Source organism: Chiloscyllium plagiosum, chromosome 7 (assembly GCF_004010195.1).
Source record: "Chiloscyllium plagiosum isolate BGI_BamShark_2017 chromosome 7, ASM401019v2, whole genome shotgun sequence".
Lineage (NCBI taxonomy): Eukaryota > Metazoa > Chordata > Chondrichthyes > Orectolobiformes > Hemiscylliidae > Chiloscyllium > Chiloscyllium plagiosum.
Genome location: NC_057716.1, coordinates 85900943 through 85923981, shown reverse-complemented (window position 1 = coordinate 85923981; position 23039 = coordinate 85900943). Strand labels below are relative to the sequence as shown.

The following is a 23039-nucleotide window of genomic DNA, read 5'->3' as shown; positions in this document are numbered from 1 at the left end:
GGAGAAGTAGCTGGAAGCAATGTGGATCACCATCATCTGTTTGCCAGATTAACAATCTGGTATATTGAGTCTCTGGGGTGAATTCATTGAAGGAATTCATTCATTTTGAAGGCCTCAGGCCCTGACATTATCACTTATATTTTTAAAAAATCTCTATTCTTCCAAAAACTGCCCGGAATCTGTTTGACATGCACTGTCAAATTCATTCAGAAGACAATTCATAAACTAATTGCACTGAAATGTTGATATTTTTAGCAAGTCACAAATGCAAATAGCAAGAAAACTAAGCAACAAACCTATGATCTGCACAGATAATGCAAGTTCATCCAAATGTAAGTAATCTGCAGGGGCTGCCAACTCCACAGGATTGGCCTCGTGTGCCCAGGTTCGAAAGTCAATCTCCAAGATGCTATACTGAAGACAACAAATGTTGGAAATCATAGCGGGTCAGACAGCATCCATGGAGAGAGAGCAAGCTAACATCGAGTCTAGATGACTCTTCAGAGCTCTGAGATCATGGGAGGAAACCTTCAGAATACTACTGGATGACTAATTAAGTATATTCAAAGACTGAGATAGAGAGGTTTTTAATCAGTAAGGGAATCAAGGGCTATGGGGAAAAGGCAAGAAAATGGAGTTGAGGATTAAATCATCCAATAAATGCCAGAACAGACTTGATGAGCTGATTACGTAGGAATTTCTTATTTATCATATAAAGGCAAAACTGAGACACAAGGAAGTTTACAGAGTGCAAATCATCTATCACTGAATGGGGACAGTTTTGTAAATACATAATTAATTTTCTGGTAGCAACAAAGCACTGTGGAAAGTCATGCACATTCATGCATTTCTAATTAACCAAACATCAAAACAAAATATGTTGACTGTTTTTGCTAATGTTTAAGCGAGTGACTGGATCTATTTTGCATTCAAGCATTCATGAGCAGACAATTGAAAGACTCTGGGTAAAACTGAAGACCAGATAAGAAAGATTTGGTGAGAGTTGTTTACAGATCTCTGATGACAATACATTAGCAGTGTGCATAAACAGGATCAGAGATGCTTGTTTTGAAAAATGTGTTATTTTGAGAGGCAGTTTTACTGTAACATGGGAACAACAGCAAATATCAAATTCCAAAAGGAGCAGACTTCTTGGTGAGTTGTTCAGTTCTGGGTACCAGATCTCAGAGGGAATCCATTAGTCTGAGGGGTTACACTGCAGATTCCCAACAATGTTACCAGGGGTAAAAATACATGGACAAAAAAGTTGTATTCTTTTCAATATGGAAGATTAAAGGGATGATGTGATTGAGATGTTCATGATGTTCAACTGAATTGATATTGTACATAGAAAAAACAATTACCTTTAATTGGAATTTGGCTATTTACGATAATGTCAGGAACCACTTCTTTACTCAAAACTTCATGAAAATCTGTACCTCTTCATGAAAAGCTGTTGCGGCTACATTAATTAAACATTTCAGATCTGTGATTGTGAGATTGTTAGGCAAGGAAAACAAAAGCAGAAATTGCGGAAGAAACTCAGCAGGTCCAGCAGCAGCTGCAGAGAGAAAGCAGAGTCAATGGTTTGAGTACAGTGACTCTTTTTTCAGAACATTCTGAGGAAGGATCACTGGACTCTAAATAATAATTTTGCTTTCCCCTCCACAGATGCTGCCAGACTTGCTGAGTCTCTCCAGCAATTTTTGCTTTGGTTTCAGATCTTCAACATCTGCAATTTTTTTATTTATTTAAAGTTAGGCAATAATATTGAGTTACAGAGACATGATCAGTATTGATCTAACCCAATGGCAAAAGAAGCTCAAAGGACTGATTGGAGCTTTCCTATTCCCAATTTCTCTGTGACTCAGGTCTTTATATAAAAAGGAAGATATGTTGGTTGTGATTTTATTTGGTCAGAATTTTGAAAGAGGTCAGCAAAAAACATGACTTTACATAATCTACCTGTTACAAATGTTACTTCAACCATGCAGTCTGCTGCTTCCTTAAGAAAATACCTAGTTCCATTATGAAGACGCAGGGTTTTTAATCATCATTTTATATAGATAATACAAATAATCCAGAATTGCTGTTTTGAAGCATGCTTCTGTTTATTTGCATACAAAGCAAATTGACCGGGTGCTGGCAGGTGGGACTAGATTGGGTTGGGATATCTGGTCGGCAGGGACAGGTTGGTCCAAAGGGTCTGTTTCCGTGCTGTACATCTCTATGACTCTATGACAACAGCCATTACACCACAAATCAGAAACATATACAAAAACATAGGAAGAAGGGTAGGTCTTGAGCCCATCAAGATGGCGAAAGTGAGGAATGCAGATGCAGGAGATCAGAATCAAGATTACAGTCATGCTGGAAAAGCACAGCAGGTCAGGCAGCATCTAAGGAGCAGAAAATTGACGTTTTGGGCAAAATCCTTTCATCAGGAATGAGGCCTCATTCCTGATGAAGGGCTTTTGCCTGAAACGTCGATTTTCCTGGATGCTGCCTGACCTGCTGTACTTTTCCAGCAGGACTTTAATCTTGACTTTAGCCCATCAAGCTAATTAAATAGGATATCGTGGCTGATTTGTGGCCTAACTCCACATACATATCTTTGTCCTATAATCTCTAATAGCTTTGAATAAAGAATTCAGATTTAAAAATCAATAAATAATCTAATATCAATTGTGTTTGTGGAAGGGATTTCCAAATTACTGCCACTCTTTATACTTAGCAATATTTCCCAAATTTACTCCCGAAAGATCGGACTATAAATTTCTATCCTATGCTTCCTTGTTCTGAAATTCGTAGCATACAGAAGGAGTTGTTCATGATCTACCCTGTCTGTATTTTATCCCATTTTTGTTTCTGAGAGTTGAGCTATGGACATCTATCGAATTGATCCACACTCAAGGGCAAAGTGTTGCAGTGGATTGCCATTGCTCTCTGCAGGGTGACTGACCAGGTCAGTCTCCTGCATGGCATCAGGCAAATTGGAAGGATTTAAAGGCTGATAATCACATTTTGCTAAATTTCCAGTAGGCGGAATACATTTGTTCATTTCAGGCAAGTTAATCCAAGGTTGCGAAATTTCCCCACACAACTGGAATCAGGGAGGCAATGCCATAGCGGTAATGATTAATAATCTAACCAATTATTAATCCGGAATCCCAGGATAATCTAACTGTAGCAGATTGTGAAAGCTGAAGTTTAAGAAATCTAGAAATAAAAAAAGCTAGCATAATGGCAACCATTAATGGTAACCCTAGAATCAGAGTTGTACAGCGCGGAAACAGACCCTTCAGTCCAACCCGTCAATGCCGACCAGATGGGACTTTGTCGAATGCCTATCTGAAGTCCATCCACGTCCAGCGCTCTGTCCTCATCAATCCTCTTTGTTACTTCTTCAAAAAACTCAATCAATTTTGAGAGACATGATTTCCCATGCACAAAGCCATGTTGACTATCTCTAATCAGTCCTTGCCTTTCCAAATACATGTACATCCTGTCCCTCAGGATTCCCTCCAACAACTTGCCCACCACCAAGGTCAGGCTCACTGGTCTATAGTTCCCTGGCTCGTCCTTACCACCTTTCTTAAACAGTGGCACCACGTTTGCCAACCTCCAGTCTTCCGGCACCTGTCCTGTGACTATCGATGATACAAATATCTTGGCAAGAGGCCCAGCAATCACTTCTCTAGTTTCTCACAGAGTTCTAGGGTACACCTGATCAGGTCCTGGGGATTTATCCACCTTTAACCGTTTCAAGACATCCAGCACTTCATCCTCTGTAATCTGGACATTTTGCACGAAGTCACCCATCTATTTCCCTACAGTCTATATCTTCCACATCCTTTTCCACCGTAAATACTGATGCAAAATATTCATTTACTATCTCCCCCATTTTCTGTGGCTCCACACAAAGGCCACCTTGCTGATCTTTCCCTATACCTACCAGCCTTTCCTTTCACCCTGACAGGAATATACTTACCCTGGATTCTTGTTATCTCATTTCTAAAGGCTTCCCATTTTCCAGCTGTCCCTTTACCTGTGAACATCTACCCCCAATCAGCTTTTGAAAGTTCTTGCCTAATACCATCAAAATTGGCTTTTCTCCAATTTAGAACTTCAACTTTTAGATCTGGTCCATTATTTTCCATCACTACTTTAAATCTAATAGAATTATGGTCACTGGCCCCAAGGTGCTCCCCCACTGACACCCTCAGTCACGTGTCCTGCCTCATTTCCCAAGAATCGGTCAAGTTTTGCACCTTCTCGAGTAGGTACATCCACATACTGAATCAGAAAATTTTCTTGTACACACTTAACAAATTCCTCTCCATCTAAACTCTTAACACTATGGCAGTCCCAGTCTATGTTTGGAAAGTTAAAATCCCCCACCATAACCAGCCTATTATTCTTACAGATAGCTGAGATCTCCTTCCAAATTTGTTTCTCAATTTCTCTCTGACTACTGGGGGGTCTATAATACAATCCCAATAAGGTAATCATCCCTTTCCTGTTTCTCAGTTCCACCCAAATAACTTCCCTGGATGTATTTCCGGGAATATCCTCCCTCAGCACAGCTGTAATGCTATCCCTTATCAAAACCACCCCTCCCCCTCCTCTCTTGCCTCCCTTTCTATTCTTCCTGTAGCATTTGAATCCCAGAACATTAAGCTGCCAGTCCTGCCTATCCCTGAGCCATGTTTCTGTATTTGCTATGATATCCCAGTCCCATGTTCCTAACCATGTCTTGAGTTCATCAGCCTTCCCTGTTAGGCCCCTTGCATTGAAATAAATGCAGTTTAATTTATTAGTCCTACCTTGTCCCTGCCTGTCCTGACTGTTTGACTCACTTCTGTTCTCAACTGTACCAGTCTCAGATTGATCTCTTTCCTCATTATCTTCCTGAGTCCCACGCCCCCACTTTACTAGCTTAAATCCTCCTAAGCAGTTCTAGCAAAATTCCCTGCCAGTATATTAGTCCCCTCCCAATTTAGGTGCAATCTGTCCTTCTTGTACAGGTCACTTCTACCCCAAAAGAGATTCCAATGATCCAAAAATGTGAATCCTTCTCCCATACACCAGCCTCTCAGCCATGCACTCATCTGTTCTATCCTCCTACTCCTGCCCTCACCAGCTCATAGCACCAGGAGTAATCCAGATATTACTACTCTCGAGGACCTCCTTTTTAAATTTCTGCCTAACTCTGTAATCTCCCTTCAGAATCTCAACCTTTTCCCTTCCTATGTCATTGGTTCCAATGTGGACAATGATCTCTTGAGGGCCCTTCTCACCCCTGAGAACATTCTGCACCCTCTCAGAGACATCCTTGATCCTGGAAAGTTTTGTCATAGAAAGCAGTCAAGGCCAAAGAATTGAATGGTTTGGAAAGAGAATGTTTTGGATGAAGGAGTTAGATATAGTTCTTAGGGCTAAAAGGATCAAAGATTATGGAGAGAAAGTGGTAACAGGATATTGAATTGGATGATTAGCGGTAACAGGATAAATAGTTCGATGATTAATCATAATGATTAGCAAAGCGGCCTCAAGGGGCTGAATGGCTTACACCATGGGGTGGCACGGTGGCTCAGTGGTTAGCACTGCTGTGTCACAGCACCAGGGTCCCAGGTTCGATTCCAGCCTCAGGCGACTGTCTATGTAGAGTTTGCACATTCTCCCCATGTCTGCATGGGTTTCCTTCGGGTGCTCTGGTTTCCTTCCACAGTCCAAAGATGTACAAGTCAGGAGAATTGGCCATGCTAAGTTGCCCATGGTGTTAGGTGCATTAGTCAGAAGGAAATTGGTCTGGGTGGGTTACTCTTCAGGGGGTTGGTGTGGACTGGTTGGGCTGAAGGGCCTGTTTCCATGCTGTAGGGAATCTAATCAGTTTCCATGTTTCTAAAACTTATCTGGTTATTAATGTAATCTAGGTAAGGCAATCCATCATCCTTATGTGTTTTGGCCTTCATATTATGCCAGAACCACAGCATTGTGACTGAGTATTAATTGCCTCATAAAATAGTACTAGCAAGCCTTTTAATTCAGGGAGTAATTAGCAAAGAGCAATATTTGTGGGCCCAGCCAGCAATGTCCATAACTCTTGAACAAACTAAAACAAAACCTGGTAATTTTATGCTGCACTCCTTTCAATCATGACTAATATATCTCTCCTAAATTGAGACATCCAGAACACAACACAGGGAAGCACAGTAGCTCAGTGGTTAGCACTGCTGCTTCACAGCACCAGGGACCCAGGTTCGATTCCAGCCTCGGGTGGCTGCCTGTGCAAATTCCCCATGTCTGTGTGGGTTTCCTCTGGGTGCTTTGGTTTCTGCCCACAGTCCAAAGGTGTGCAAATTAGGTGGATTGGCCATGCTAAATTGTTCACAGATGTGCAGGATAGGTGGAAAGAGGGTTACAGGGATGGGGTGGGGGCTGGATCTGGGTGGGATGCAGTTTGGAGTGTTGGATTGGACTTAATGGGCTGCTTCCACAATGTACAGACTCTATGAACACAGTTCTCTAACTATGTTTGGGTCCAAGTAAGACTGAAATTAGAGATGCAATAGGGCTTCTGTCAATGTGCCTGGAAGCTAATGAAGGCAGGGAGGAGGAGATGAGGTTCTATGGCTCCATAATCACTCGTAAAATACCATCATAGGTGTAATTATAGAAGTCTCTGAAAACAAAATTATTTGGCTTATCCAACAAAAGCGTGTGAATTGAATTGTTAAAATGTTGTTTTAATTGAACACAAGCCACATGCAAGCCTTAAAATGACTATCTCTACTTCAAAATTTTGCTCAATGGGAAGAAGCAATCTGGCTTACCTCCAGGTTTCCATCTTGTCATTAAAATAAAATTTTACTCCTGATAACTGTCAATTTCATCAAATTGGTAATATTAAATTAGCATGGATTTGCCTGAAATTGTTACTTGAAAGGAGCACATAATGCCATACTTGTCTTATCACTGAAAGTGGGATTAGTGACATGCAGTACTGAACTAAGTACCTTCAAGTATATCTTCCTCAGCCCTTCGACTCAAGAGGATTCAAAGCTCCTGAGTAAGCACTATAATGTAGGAATAAGAAAAAGATAATTTAGCATAGTCAGCTTTCAATTTGACACAGATTCTTTTTTAAGATCGGATTCATTTTCAACCAAGTTGTATAAGTTACATTAAGGTTGTCACATGATACTCTATTGCACTTCTTTGGAGCAAACATTAATCTGAGATTTTGCCCACCCTGTCAGAGATATAGAAAATGTCTTTGTATAATTCAGAAAACATTAAAGGAAAATCTGTGCCTTGGTTAAATGTATTTCTCAATTATCATTAAAGAAGATCGTTTACCACAGTATGCCATCATAAAGTCGTTTATGACATCCCAACTTCATGAAATGCGTTACAAGCCTCTGACCAATTGTTATTGCAGTTCTGCAGTCCATGATTCATTTAATCACTTATTTGCCTGCACCTATGATGCCCTTTTTATTACCCCATTTCTCCAAAATCTCACCATCTCAGACAGAGACAACATCTTAGTTGTATTATCACTAGACTATTAATCCAGAAACCCAGTTAAGGTCTTGGGGACCTGGGTTTGAATCATGCCATTGAATTTGAATTCAATAAAAATCTGAAATTAAGCGTCTAATGATAACCATGAAACCCACTGCCAATTTTTGGGAAAGGCTACCTGGTTTAGATTACTTATAGTGTGGAAACAGGCCCTTCAGCCCAACAAGTCCACACCGACCCACCAAAGCGCAACCCACCCAGACCCATTCCCCTACATTCACCCCTTCACCTAATACTACGGGCAATTTTGCATGGCCAATTCACCTGACCTGCACACCTTTGGACTGTGGGAGAAAACCCACGCAGACACAGGGAGAATGTGCAAACTCCACACAGTCAGTCGCCTGAGGCGGGAATTGAACCCAGGTCTCTGGCGCTGTGAGGCAGCAGTGCTAACCACTGTGCCATTCACTAAGGTCCTTCAGCAAAGGAAATCAGCTGTCCTTAACAGGTCTGGTCTATATGTGACTCCAGACCCACAGTAATATGGTTGATTCTCAACTGCCCTCTAAAATGGTCAGGCAAGCCACTCAGTTGGAATTATCAGAATGAAGTCTTAACAAAGAAATGAAATTGGATGAAAAATCTGGCGTTGATTTAGGCAAAAACAGTCTGTCAACCCTGCAAAGTCCTCCTCACTAACGTTTGGGACTAGTCAAAATTGGGAGAGCTGTCTCACAGGTTAGTTAAGCAACAGGTTCACATAGTCATTTTCATGAAATAACAGCTTAAACAGTATGTCCCAGACACCATCACCACTGTCCCACCAGCAGGACAGATTCAGCAGAGGTGGTGGCACAATGGTAGCTCACCATCACCACCTCCGGGGAAACCCCAGATCAGCATTAAATACTAGACCAGCCAGCAATGCCCATATCCCACGAGTGAATTAAAAAAAACCTCTATCTGAAACAACTCCCCAGAGGCTGGTAGCCCATCACCAAGTCACCATTTATTTACACATGGACTGACCTTGACACTGATCCAGCTCCCTCAGAGCCAGCTCTCAAAGTACCAGGATGTCTGACACTCCTGTGTATATCTCAATTGGGGCTCCCTGATTGGACCACATTAACAGCCCCAATTAGGGAACTCAAATTCTATTAGGTCCACCTGCCTGACCTTGCTGCATTCACTATACTGTCCTTGCAAGCAACTGTCCATTCAAAAACGTGTCTTTCCTTTCAAACATTCTTGAATGGTTTGTCTAATTTCCAGCTGATCACAAATCCATCCACAATGTTGCAAATTAGGTTGATGATGCTGCCAAAGTATTGCAATAGCCTAATAAAAATAACTAATTGCATCCTCTTACTGTGTTCTTCTATTTCAACTTGCTCGATCTCTCAGTACTCTTTGACACAGCCAAAGATACCATCAATGTCACATTTATTCCACAGACCAGTGGAAAGGACTGCTTCTCTTGGACACTGTCTCAGTTTCAAAATTGCAAGCAGCCATTGTTATCCTATTTGCTCCAAGTTGCACTTAGCAGTGAATCTAAATGCCTATTTCCACATCCATCACATTGCCAGCCTATTTGCCTCAATTCACCTCCAGCAGAAACTCTCATTCATCCTTTGCCAACTCCAATGATTTCCTCTCAATAAACTTTAGCTCTTTTCAATCTCTGGTAAACATATCCTGTTAAACACTAAATCCTCCTTACAGAGCATTTCCAGGTGACCTACATGAGCTCCCTCTCCAGAACTAGGAGAAAGTGAGGACTGCAGATGCTGGAGATCAGAGTCGAAAGTTGTGGTGCTGGAAAAGCACAGCAACATCGGAGGAGCAGGAGAGTTGACGTTTTGAGCATAAGCTCTTCAACAGGAATCCTGAAACGTCGACTCTCCTGCTCCTCGGATGTTGCCTGACCAGCTGTGCTTTTCCAGCACCACACTTTTCAACCCTCCCCAGAACTCCCTGGATAGTGTTGTAGAACAGAGAGGCTGAAAGGTTTAGGTACATAATTCTTGGAAATTTGCATCATAGGTTAAGGCTAGTTAAGAAGGCATTTAGCACGCTTGCCTCAATTGCTCAGGCATTTGAATACAGGAGTTGTGACGCCTGTTGAAGTTATACAGGATATTGGTGAGGCCTCTTTTGGAGCACAGAATGCAGTTCTGGTCACCCTGTTTTAGGAAGCATATTATTAAAGTGGAGAGTGTTCAGAAGAGATTTACCAGGATCATGCTGAGACTGGAGGGTTTGAGATGTCAAAATAGAGAGGAAAGCCAGGGACATTTTCCAATGGAGCATAGGAGGTTTATAAAATCATGAGGGGTGAATCATAAGGTGAATGTCAAGGGTCTTTTCCATAGCTGACATATTTTTAAGGCGAGACAAGAAAGATTTAAAAAGGACATGGGGGCAACTTTTTTTTTACACAGAGTGGTTTTGTAAGACCATAAGACATTGGAGCAGAAATTAGGCCATTCAGCCCATTGAGTCTGTTCCGCCATTCAATGGCGGCTGATATGATTTTCGACCCCATTTTCCTACTTTCTCATCGTAACCTTTGATCCCCTTGGCAATCAAGAACGTATCTACCTCTGTTTTAAATACAATGAACCGCCAGGCAAAGTGGTATATGCAGGTACAATTACAATGTTAAAAAGACATTTGGATCAGTTCATGAGTAGGAAAGGTTTGGAGGGATATGGGCCAAATGCGGGCAGATAGGACTAGTTTAGTTTGGGAACATGGACAGAATGGATTAATTGGATGGAAGGGATTGTTTCCATGCTGTGTGACTCTATAACTCTATTTTCAATTTAAAATTCTTATGTTTCAATGATAGAATGGATAGATAGATAGATAGATCTTTTTCCAAACTTTTCATGGCCTCACCACTCCTCCAGCTCAACAATACTCTCCATTCCTTAACCTTCAGCCTTTTAGACTTCCTCTTGCCATAGTGATATCTGTGAAAGACAAGTTACATTAAACTCCACTCAGCTTTTCTTGAGTCAATCCATTTAAGTCCATTAGGAAAGTGGGGTCTACTTAAAACACTTCCTTCATTATTAAATAATGTACTCTGTTTCTTAATATAACTCTCCTCTTGTTCTGAAACAAGAATGCCACAGAAAATCTGCATGTTTCTATCCCAAATTAAACAGTATCGCTGACTAGAAATTTGCAATCAAGGAGCATTGAACAATTTAGAATACTACAAAAAACCCGCAAACTCTGCATTTTCCCTTCAAATCTGTCAAGTCAACAAGCAAACACTTGTCATGGTGGTTATGTGAGTACAAGAGTTGGATTTAAATCCTTGGCATTTGTAGATTCTGAAAGATTAATGTAACATCAATATCACAGCTTGCCCTTGAATGGCAAGACACGTCTATATAATGTAACAGTTGTGTAAATGGCCTATGACTGATGAAATTGAAGAATACACTTTGATATACTACTGAGAAAAGTAACCATGTGATCTCAAGTGCACTCCATAATTCTGTACTGAATACATCAGCAGAAATGGAAGGCTCATTGTGTTCCTCAAAAACAGGCACTTTTCTATTTTTCTGTTATGAAAAATAGTTGTCATTGAAATCCATTCATCATAGTGCTCCCTAGTTTGGTGCTTTGAATTCATTTCTTGAAGTTTTGAAAACTTTGTCTACTAGCCATCAATCTCACCTTGCATCAAATATTTTGCTGCATACATAAGCAGAAAGCTCACTGAAATCAATAGTACTCTTTTGTTCAGTCGATGGGTCATTTATCATGCATTAATCTGCATAAATTCTCTTTGGTGTTCAGGAGTATCCAGTGGCATTGAGCAGAATCAGAAAAAACGTTATACCGTATATACTCAAGTACCGGTCAATCTCATTTTACAGTTGACTGTCAGTTTTTGGTCAGAAAGATCATTCATTTCTCGGACAACTCAAAGAGAGGTTTAATCCTGACAGTTAGTCAAAAATCTAAACACCTTGTGTTCATCGCCCAGTCACCAATGAAGGCTAACTCACACTTGTGCAAATCTAATAGCGCAAATTATTGACTAGCACATTATTGAAGGTGGTTGTTCAGTTCCTCCTGTTTGTACACAGACCTTTTGCCCATTTTGCTATATTTCTGGGGATGAGATTGGGAGAAACAGTCTCTGACCTGGCAACTCTACAAAAACAAAGTGGCGAGAGAGAATGGATTTCAACCCTTCCATAATATTGCCCCGTAAAAGGTGACTTTTTAAATTAAAACTGTAGTCTAGTCTCAGAAATAGTATATATAGTACATTAAATGAATTTTGTCCAATAAAATTCTGGTATGCCAGAAAGACTTAAATATAAATGTTACATGATATCAAGCTGTAACTAAAAATTATTAAATCATGTAACATTCCTTTACAAGTTTTGGGGGACTCAGGAGAGAAGAAGCTTTCATAAAAGTCTCTTATCAGTTATGCATCTGTTAGCTCTAAAAAGGAGTTAAAATTTCTCTCCATTAAGATTAATGCAATAGAAGGTATGACTGTCTATCCGCAGGCATCATTCAGTAATGCCAACTTTAGGCTCCAGGGTCACTTGAAAGCCGTATCAGACCCCTCCCCTGACATGTGTAATATCTTACATTTACTGATCCTATAATGTCTCTGATCGCATTTCTAGCTGGGTCAGACGTTTCCCCTGAATTTTTACTCTAGTGACTACCTTACATTTTTGGCACCTAGTTTTGGTTAACAACCATCCCAGCCCATCCTTAAAGTGGAATCAAAGCTGTGGATAGATTAGTTAATTGGGAAATTGGTAAAATGTCAGGTTTGAGTCCCGATAAAAATCCAACAGCATCAGAATTTCTGGAAAAAGGGTTATCAAGATAACACACTGGGATTGATTTTAACTCTGTGTAACTGGGTTCATCTTGAAAGAGCCAAGCCCTCAACTGGTTAGCTCCGTTTTCCTCTCAGACACTGCCTGACCTGCTGAGCATTTCCAGCCTTTTCTGTTTTTACGGTAGCATTAGAAGTGAGAAGCTATGGTAAACTGTTCCAAGTTTGGTGTCATACTTCAATATTTCTGAGGCAACAGTGATGCTTATCATTTTCATTAAAAGTCTGGAATATTGTGAATGGCAAATCAAATTGATAATTGGCAAAGTTTGATTAAAAACACTTAGGGTATTGAAATTCTAATCTTCCAATCAGGGAGCCAAAGAAAATATCACCACTTGATTGACTGGACTCCAGTCCAGTTTTTCAAAGAAGCAAACTTTTCATTTAAGGCTCCCAGCACCCATAGTCAGCTTTATCCCAGCAGCATCTCATGGAATTATACAGTACAGAAGAGAACTTTCAATTCAGTGAGTCTGTGCCACAAAAACTACTCTAAATCAGGACTGCTCCCACTTTCTAGCACTTGGTCCATAGCCTTCAATGTTCCGACATTTCAAATGTGCATCCATGTACTTTTTAAAAGTCATGAGGTTATTATAGATTAACCTGCAATGTGTTCCAGTGGAAAATGTAGCCACTTGATGGGAAAAGAGGTGGAAGGCAAAGACTAAAAACAGATACAAATAATAGAGGGCAGGGTTTCCCTTTCAACTTGAGGGAGCGGGACCAGGAAATTAGGAAGTGTGCTTTAGTACCTTCTTCCTATAGTACAGTTTACGCTTGAAATGGCAGAGTACTTACACTGATTGCTTTGTCAGCAGGTCAACCGCAAAACCTCAAACTGTGAAAAGTCAAAACATGCATTTTACAATAAGTCAACTCACTTAAAGCTGCAGTACTCTTCCTTTTGATGCATTTTTCCATTACAGTCTTGTGAGTAAGTGGGATGCCAAGACTCAGAATTTGCAGAAAGGATGCAGATCAGTGACCATGGGCATAAATGGAATGGAAGTAAATTGGGAACTGGTTGACATGCTACATGTTTCTCAGGAATTGGACATGAAAAATTTTAAACGTAACTAAATTGGTTTATGAATCTTGGGTTAACATTTGTGCGCATGAGGGAAAAAAAGCAGACGATAAAATTGTTGCAAAGCAATGAATATAAACATAAATTCAACAAATAAACAAAGTCTGCTGAGTGCCAAATAAAATGAAGCTGACTTTGGAGAATAGCAACCATAATCCTAATATTGTGAGTGTAAGTCACATAATTTACAGAAATATAAATCATTTGGCCCAATGTTTTTACCTTAGACAACATACAAGAATATTCATGTTCATCATTAGAGCATAACAGCTCATTGTGGGTAATGCCACAATGGGTAATGTCACAATGTACGGTAATTATATCAGGATAACGAAATTAGTCAGATGCTTTGCAACAAATAATAATTTAGTTGGATTTCCATCAAACATTTGATAAAAATTTCGCTTCTAATTTTTTAAGAAGATAAAGGTGCATAGGGTGAATGAATGTGGTGCAGTGGCAAGGTCCCGACCTCTGAGCCAGGAGGCCAGAGTTCATGTCCCAGCTGCTCCAGAAGTGTGCAATAATGTTTCTGAGCAGGTTGATTACAACTATACAAAGAATAAGTGACAAATTATTCAGGCAGCTACAACACTGATTTGACAACAGACAATGAGTTTTGACTGACCTCAGTTTTTACACAGATCTCCTTTGATACATCTGTTACCTACATTATTCAAAAAGTGAGGCATTTCCACAATTGTTGCAATCTTTGTGAGTACCACTAACCTATTTGACTAGGAAGATGTACCTTTTCTACAAAACATCTTGCTTCTCAAAATACAGATTGCATCTGTGGTATTATTGAGTACAGCTCTAAAACTTCAGACACTGAGGAGGCAAGGAAATCAGGTAAATAGGACAGGTAAAATAGATAAATATGAAGGTCATTGAGACTAAACAATCGCATTTTACAACTAAATCTCAGACATCTCAAACATGATTGTCTCTATGAACAGTGAAAGCTGCTTGATCATCACTCATTATCACCTTCACTATTACATTATCTCACCACATGAACATACACTCTTCCATACTATACAACAAAAGGGTTCTTGTGGCAAAGTGGAAGGGCCCATAGATGGGCAGCACGGTGGCACAGTAGTTAGCACTGCTGCCTCACAGCGCCAGAGACCCGGGTTCAATTCCCTCCTCAGGCAACTGTCTGTGTGGAGTTTGCACATTCTCCCCGTGTCTGCGTGGGTTTCCTCCGGGTGCTCCGGTTTCCTCCCACAGTCCAAAGATGTGCAGGTCAGGTGAACTGACCATGCGAAATTGCCCGTAGTGTTGGTGAAGGGGTAAATGTAGGGGAATGGGTCTGGGTTGATTGCTCTTTGGAGGGTCGGTGTGGACTTGTTGGGCCGAAGGGCTGTTCCCACACTGTAAGTAATCTAAAAAAAGCTCTGGGCCAGAGAGTCAGGGTTCCTGTTATAGTCAATCAATGGAACTGTGGGTGCTTGGTTATGGTCAGATGTTCATTTGTAGCATTCAAGGTCAGACAGTCCCAGTCTAAGGACTGGGCCAAGATCAGTGCTATAGGTCCAGACAGCTGGCACCAAAGCCTCAGTCCATGCTTCATGAGCTGCAGCCACATGCACTTCACATTCACAAATGCTGGCATCCGACAAGTTGCCAGACTCTCTGCATCATCATGTCTCTGATCCACCTACGGTACACTTCTGCACAGCCATGCTTTAGATCACAGTAGCACCTTTCATTTGAATACTGCTTCAAGGACACTTTGTGTTCAGAGACAGGTATCCAGGTGCATCTCTAGGCTGCTCTTTTAGCGCTCTACCTTTGTGTGCCTACTTGGGTGTTCATAGCATCCCTGCTTTGCCTTGACTTTTAGAGCTTTGTCCCTCAGCTGTACTTAAAGGTTCACAATACTTCTGGCTTGGCTTGCACTTTAGCGTAAACACACAACCAGGCAGCTTGAAAGTAGTCATTAGTTAAGGGTTAGACATGTTGCTGTACAGCAAAGTGCTATGTCAATACATACCTATGGCACAACAAACACATTGGATGCGTGTAAACCAAAAGTTGAAGAAGAGTAGACTTCATGCAAGGGGGTTGCTGACAGTCAGGGTTCCTGTTATAGTCAGTCAATGGAACTGTGGGTGCTTGGTAATGGTCAGATGTCCACTTGTAGCACTCAGGGTCAGACAGTCCCAGTCTAAGGACTGGGCCAAGATCAGTGCTATAGTTCCAGTATAGTCCAAGAAATACACATAGGTCACATGTCTGGTCACTTACCAGTTGGGGCTGTCTATCCAAGTCAGTCATGGCCAATCCTGGACATCAGCAGAATGAACATCAGGAATGGGAAGGGTGTCAGGGGCACTGTAGCAGTGGGAGGTGGGATAAGCTTCAATCCTGGGGATTGGAGGCAGGAACCTTGGATACAGAGGCTACAAAGAAAATGATTGGAATGGAGGGAATTCATCATAGAAGGAGGAAGGCCAGTGCTGCATGGGACATGATGTGATGCTGTGAGGGATAAGGATGGTCATAGATAGTCACCATCACCTGGCCTCATAGAGGGAGGGGGTGTAGTGTGCAGCACAATGGTGGGTATGAACAAACTGTAGTGTAGGGGCTCGGGGGTTAAGGATGAGAATTAGAGTCTCCCTTTAAGGTGACGGAAAATGACTGTGGCCACCATCAGATTGGGTGGAGTCAGTGTCAGTCTGCTGTCTGAAAACATGGCACCCCTCTGAGCAACGTGAAGCTCTTCAAGGGGCATGTACATCAAGCAGGCATCTTTGAGCGTGCAGCTTGAAGTCATTTGTAATTGTTTTATCTTGCGTGCAGTCTCCAATTGTATGGGATGCAAACACTGGTTACAAGCAATGTTAGCCATGTCGCTGTTTCCTACACATTGCAGATGGACATCTCTGTGAAGCAGAAGTCATCAGGGGCGTCTTTAAAACATACACCTGCAGGTCACAAAGCACAAACATAATACAAGACCTCATAGGCTGCGTATGGATCTGGTACTGATTCCTTCTCCACCTGAACTGTAAGTATAATGCAAGATTCTCCAAAATGCAATGGTGACTTTTGTGGGAGATGTGAGGCTGGAAGAGAAAGGTTCAACACTCAGCAGCACTTACAATTTCCTACTGTCTCTTTGTGTCATGTCCAAGATTACATTCATGAAAAAAGGTCAAATTCCAAAAAGACTCCAAGTAGACTCATTCCATGGCACTCCTTGTTGAAATGCTCCACGTCCCACTGTATAGAGGAGTATGCAAATCTATCATTTGTAAGGGATGCAAATGCTGACTGCTCACATTGCAAAGAACCTGTTCTGTCTTGTCTACTCCCTACACAGGTTCATTGTAAGTGTAAAACTGAAAGAACGGTGGTTGCTGTAAATCAGAAACACAAACAGAAATTGCTGGAAAAGCTCAGCAGGTCTGGCAGCAATGGTGTAGAGAAATCAAAGTTAATTTTTCAGTCGAATGACCGTTCTGCAGAGCAGTTCTGAGGAAGCATCACTCACCCTGAAAGGTTAACTCTGATTTCTGCTGACCTTTTCCAGCAATTTCTGTTTTTCTTCAATCTAAGTGTGACTGATAGATCCCATCATAGCAAGGTTCTTGTTGTAGTCGCAAGAGTTGGAGGAGGAACACTAGCACCGGCAAGCCCAGGAACACCCAGCAGATGTTGAACAACCTTCACATGAAGAGGTTACAGCTAAAGATCCCTTCAGGTTGTGCAGGAGGTAAAAGTCTTTTGTGCTCAGTGCCAGTTCCTCCAGCCAAGTGAGGCACTGTCCTGCCACCGGATGTGGATGTTCAGGGACAGTGTCACTGACCTGTGCTGACCTGCCACCTGAAGGAGTGGGTGGCCATTCTATTCCAGTGGCCATGTTGAACTTTTATGCAGCGTGATTCATCCAAGGAGCCACTGGGGCCCTGTGTGAGATCTCTCAGTTAATGATCCACAAATGTATCAAGACTGTTTCTGACACCATTTGTGTCAGATCATTTCATAGAATAGAATGCCTAAAGTGTGGAAGCAGGCCAATCAACCCATCGAGTCCACAATGATCTTCCAAAGAACATCCAATACAGACACAAATCCCTCCACCCTATCCCCATAACTCTGCATTTCCCATGGTTAATCCACGTAGCCTGCACAACCCTGGATACTATGGGCAGTTTAGCATGGCCAATCCACCTAACATGCACATCTTTGAAGGAAACCAGAGCATCCAAAGGAAACCTACAAGACACGGGGAGAATGTGCAAACTACACACAGTTGCCTGAGGCTGGAATCAAACCCCAGTCCCTGGCACTGTATGGCAGCAGTGCTAACCACTGAGCCACCATGCCCCCCCTCCTCATTTCCATGACAAAGTCAGTGCTGCCGCCTAGCAAATAGGATTCGGCAACATGACAGGCTTCCACTAGCTGCAGGGCACTACAAATTGTATATGAGTCATGCTGAGAGGACCACATCCAAAAGCAGGAGATAGTGAGGTCTGCAGATGCTGGAGATCAGAGTTGAGAGTGTGTTGTTGGAAAAGCACAGCAGGTGAGGCAACATCCGAGGAGCAGGAATTCCTGAAGAAGGTCTCTGGCCCAAAACATTGATCTTCCTGCTCCTCGGACACTGCCTGACCTGCTGTGCTTTTGCAGCAATACACTCTCAACCCACATCACAAAGCAGTTGAGTTCGTCAATAGAAAGGGCTCTGTTCCAGCAATGTGCAACTCATCTGCAATCACTGGTATCACATCTTAGAAATCCATGACAAATAACCTGACAGCTGCCATGATGCCAATATACATGAGAGCTCTCACGTTGCTGCTGAATTTGAGGGGCCAAACCCCTGTAGTGCTGGTTGCTGAGAGTTGAGGGCTACCCACTGCAAGAATGACTAATGAAACCACTATGCAACTCCCTAATTGACACTGAACATAGAATGAGCTGCACTTATCTTCAGCAGGCCCATGGTAGAACATTTATAAGCCTACTGCTTCTATCAGTCTGAGGGTGGCTTTGCAGCAGACTGCAATCAGAACGTGTCACATAATCCCAGCCTGCTGTGCTCTGCTCAGCTGGAACAGCCAAAGAGGGATATGATGAAGGCTGATGAACTGGGAGAGCAGGGGCAGCCTTCCACAGAGGAGGATGAGATTATTGAACGGAGGGGTATCACCTCCAGCATGGCAGAGTGGTGCAGAGTCAGGCTAAAACAAGCCAGACAGCACCTAATGTTAGCCAGCTCCAGTAAATTTCTCGATTATAAAAGCATTGAGGTTTCGGGATGGAACAGGAGTATGAAATTGAGCAATACGAGGATGATTAGATTGAACTGCAGGGCAGGCTCAAAGGGCTGAATGTTCTACTCCTGCTTCTAGTTTCTATGTTTATATATTTCTAAGACCATGACAAAATTGCTAGTGGCTAAACCTGGAATTGCCTTGTACTTTTTTCAGGGCAGAGGGAGTGGATGCTGCTCTCTGCCCGTACACTGAAAACTATGGGCAAACTGAGTGGAGCTCGGAATACCTGAAGCCATGCTTTATGGTAATTTATTCTAGAATAAGTCTGGTTTACAACTATTAAATATGCCAAATAAAACATAATGTAAAATAATCTGATTTATGATAATGTCCCAGGATGCAGAGATCACTTACCAACTGTAAAATTGTTGGTGTTCAATGCACAAGAAGGTCCTTACTATTCCAAGAGACAAATGCAGCTTCTATCTATTGAATTTCTACTCGCTTTGAGCATTAGTAAATAAAAGTGAATGTTTTGATGCTATTAAAAGCTTCCCTGCATGCACTGGTCCCACCTTACATAACGATAAGGCAGTGGGCACTGGGGACGGAGTAGTAGTGATTTAGAATGGCATGTAAGATGGGATGTGTTGAAGGACAGATGAACTGTGTGGCCCAGTGTCAAACATCAACTGAGATAAGAATGTGCAGTTGTGTGTATAAGGAAACTATGTGCCTTGAGAAGGGTTGCTTTGTGGCTGCTGTGGCACACTTTGTGCACAGCACAAGCCAGCTCCAGATCCCCATGAATTGATCGAATGCACAACTGGGGTTCTACGATGGCTCTGGTGCCAGGAATCCTGGGATATCCCAGCAGTAGCGAGTACTGTTGGCTGTGGTGAATGGGAGAATTGGGTGAACATCAGATGAGAGGGACACGATTGGTACGTGGTAGGTAATTAATGAGGCAAATCTGGGGTAATCATGTGAAAAACTTCCCATGGAGAGAAACTCTCTGTGAAACTCAGAGAAAGTGAGGATTGCAGATGCTGGAGATCAGAGTCAAAAAGTGTGATGTGGAAAAAGCACAGCCAGTCAGGCAGCAAGCAAGGAGTAGGAAAATTGACATTTCAAGCATAAGCTCTTCATCAGGAATATGGGGAATGCCCAAGGGGGCAGAGAGATAAATGAAAGGGATGTGGGGCTGGGGCGAAGGTAGCTGGGAATACAATAGGTAAATGAAGGTGGGGGATGATGTTGATAGGTTGGAGCAGAGGGTGGAGCGGATAGGTGGGAAAGAAGATGGACTGGTAGGACAGTTCAAGAGGGTGTGGCCGAGTTGGATGGTTGGATCTGAGATAAGGTGGGGGAGGGGAGCTGAGGAAACTGGTGAAATCCACATTGATTCCATGTAGTTGGAGGGTCCCAAAGCGGAAGCTGAGGCATTCTTCCTCCAGGCATGAGGTGGCTTGGATCTGGCAGTGGAGGAGGCCCAGGATTTGCATGTCCTTGGCAGAGTGTGAGGGGGAGTTGAAGTGTTTGGCCACAGGGCGCTGGGGTGGTTTAGTGCGTGTGTCCCACAGATGATTTCTGAAACATTCCACATGTTGGCGTCCTGTCTCCCCAATGTAAAGGAGACCACATCGGGAGCAATGGACACAGTTTATTGGCATGTATGGAGGCATAATAAAATTTCTGCCGGATGTGGAAGGATCATTTGGGGCCTTGGATGGAGGTTAGGGGGAAAGTGTGGGCACAGGTTTTATAAACCTCATGCAGTGGCATTGCAGTGGCAGATGCCAGGATTGGAGAGTGGGTTGGTGTGGGGCATGGGCCTAACAAGGGAGTCACGGAGGGAATGGTCTCTGCGGAATGCAGATAGGGGAGGGGAGGGAAATATATCTCTGGTGATGGGGTCTGTTTGTGTGTGGCAGAAATGGCAGAGGATGATGCGTTGTATCCAGAGGTTGATGAGGTGGAAGGTGGAGATATGGGAAATGGAGGAGATGTGCTGGAGGGCATCATTGACCACACGGGAGGGAAAATTGCAGTCCTTAAAGAAGTAGGCCATCTGTTATGTCTATGGTGAAATTGGTCCTCCTAGGAGCAGATGCAGCAGAGGCTGAGGAATGAAGACATAACAATTCCGAATGCAATCCTCAGAAACTCAAGCAATGTGGGGTAGAAAGTCACCTGAATATCAGTATCAAAAATATATTTTAACAAGTTAGCAGCTACTCTGCATTTCTTAATATCTATTGAAAGTAATCAGCTTACAGAACAGTTTAATACCAAATTTTTTAATGATTGCATACTTTTAAAAATATTTTGATGGTCCTCATGAACAAATCCACAATCTGCAAACACATGATTAGCGGAAACTTATCACAGTATAAAACTGCTTTGACCTGATGGTACAGTTGTCCTGTGGCTGTAACCTTGGTGAGTTTTGTTGTAAAATGTTAATAATGTCTACATATAACGATGGTTAATGAGAGAAAGGTGCAAATCTTCAAAGTTTTCTTTTCTCAATCAACATTTTTCAGAAGGTGACAGTGCAGCATTAGCAATCTGAGCATTGAAGCATTTCACAACACTAAGTTATCTTTCACTCCAAAGGAGATAAGTTATCTTGTGCTTCTATAACTAGCAGAGGGCATATCAAAATTATATGCTAAGGTATCTAAGCAGAATCTACAATTTGCTTCTTGTTTGCATAGGTGCTGGGTCCAATTTCATGTTGGGGCTCATATTGGTTCCTGCCTGTACTAATGGGACTTGGAGAAGAGTTTACTGAGCAGATCATAAATCAAAACAGGACAACCTTGGCAAAGAAAGACTCATGTTGGGTTTGTGTGTATGCATACTTCACAAATGACATCTGCAACATACTTCTGTCTCCAGGTGCTGCAACCAACTCAGATTTGAAATCAAATCATAATGATAGAGCCTCAAAAGTTTACAAATGAAGGTGTTCCACCCTCTCCAAATATGGTTTGGTTATTTACCCACAAAGATTAATACTTACAATCAAGAGATTGTGCTGTTCCTAAGACATTGATGAAATGGAGAAGATATTGCAGTAGCAGAGTGTTTATAATAAAAGGGTACTTGTGAGAAACATAATTAAATCTACATCTGGTGCATTTTTATAAATCAGGTTATTTTAAACCAAGTTTTATCTGGAGTATAAAACATTTGTAAACTACAATTATTCTGGAGTAAATTACCATACAGCATGGTTTCAGGTATTCTGAGCTCCACTTAGTTTGCCCATAGTTTTCAGTGTATGGGTCTACAGCAGCACACACTCCTTCTGCCCTGAAAGTACAAGGCAACATCCCGTTCCAGGTTTAGCCACTAGCAAGTTTGTCATGGTCTTAGAAATATATAAACATAGAAACTAGAGGCAGGAGTAGAACATTCAGCCTTTTCAGATTGCTCTGTAGTTCAATATCACCATGGCTCATCCTCATATTGCTCAATGTCATATTTCTGTTCTCTCCCAAAACCTCAATGCCTTTACAATCTAGAAATTTTTCTAACTTTTTCTTGAATACATTTAATGATTTGGCCTCCACAGCCTTCTATGGTCAAAGAATTACTCAGGTTCACTACCCTTTAAGGGAAGAAATGTTTCCTCTTCTCAGTCTTTAATGGCCTACTCCACATCCTACAACAATGACTCCTGGTTCTAAACTCCCAGCCAGGGAAAATGTCCTTCCTGCAACTAGGTTGTCCCGCCCTGTTAGATTTTATACGTTTCACTCAGATCCCCTCTCATATTTCTAACCTCTAGTGAATACACGGGCATTCTAGATATGTGTCCATTATCGGCAATAGCCTAGTTATAATATTCTAATTGGACCTGTTAACAAATATCGAGCACTGCTTCAATTTTAAAGCTCAAAATGTGATTGGCTGGATGTGGTAGCTGGATGGTTTCCCATCCTCCTATACCCAATGAGCTAGTGCGATGCAAACATTTGACAACCTCAGTGGTGGGCAAGTTGTTGGAGAGAATCCTGAAGGACAGGATGTACATGTATTTGGAAAGGCAAGGACTGATTAGGGATAGTCAACATGGCTTTGTGCGTGGGAAATCATGTCTCACAAACGTGATTGAGTTTTTTGAAGAAGTAACAAAGAAGATTGATGAGGGCAGAGCGGTAGCTGTGATCTATATGGACTTCAATAAGGCGTTCGACAAGGTTCCCCATGGGAGACTGATTAGCAAGGTTAGATCTCATGGAATACAGGGAGAACTAGCCATTTG

General features: G+C 42.0%; 1 protein-coding gene across 5 annotated transcripts in view; it reads right to left on the bottom strand.

Moving 5' to 3' along the window:
• The window catches only part of lypd6b (LY6/PLAUR domain containing 6B), a 181949-nt gene that overhangs the window by 146285 nt on the left and 12625 nt on the right, over positions 1-23039 (bottom strand). The window contains exon 2 of one of the 5 annotated variants that reach the window (XM_043694137.1): positions 7020-7079. The exons of 3 other annotated variants lie outside the window; for them this stretch is intronic. The gene's annotated coding sequence lies outside the window, so the exon portion shown is untranslated. Of the gene's footprint in view, positions 1-296; positions 341-7019; positions 7080-23039 lie in introns of those variants that run through there. One more of the 5 variants, XM_043694142.1, reaches the window with a different exon arrangement.